Below are 469 nucleotides of genomic sequence, written 5' to 3'. Positions count from 1 at the left end.
TGAAGTTCCTACCAATGAATTACATAAGTATCTCTATCTTTATCTTTATGCTTTATTCGTATATCACCATACCCCTTTGAGTTTGCCTGACTGAGATTTACAAGGTGATCATAGCTTGCTTCATACCAACAATCTCTGTGGGATCGACCCTTACTCGCGTAAGGTTTATTACTTGGACGACCCAGTACACTTGCTGGTTAGTTGTGCGAAATTGTGTTTATGCCATGGTAGTGAACACCAAGTTTTTGGTTTAATCACCGGGGATTATTTGAGTTGTGAAAAGTATTGATCACAATTTCGTGCACCAAGTTTTTGGCGCCGTTGCCGGGGATTGTTGAGTTTGGACAACTGACGGTTCATCTTGTTGCTTAGATTAGGTATTTTTTTTCTTCGGAATTCTTGAAGATGAATTCTAGTGTTTCATGATGATTTGTTGAAGTCTGGCTGGCTGTGAAGCCATGTCTAATTT

This window comes from Arachis duranensis, chromosome 6 (assembly GCF_000817695.3).
Source record: "Arachis duranensis cultivar V14167 chromosome 6, aradu.V14167.gnm2.J7QH, whole genome shotgun sequence".
NCBI lineage: Eukaryota > Viridiplantae > Streptophyta > Magnoliopsida > Fabales > Fabaceae > Arachis > Arachis duranensis.
Note: the sequence above shows the minus strand (reverse complement) of the source record.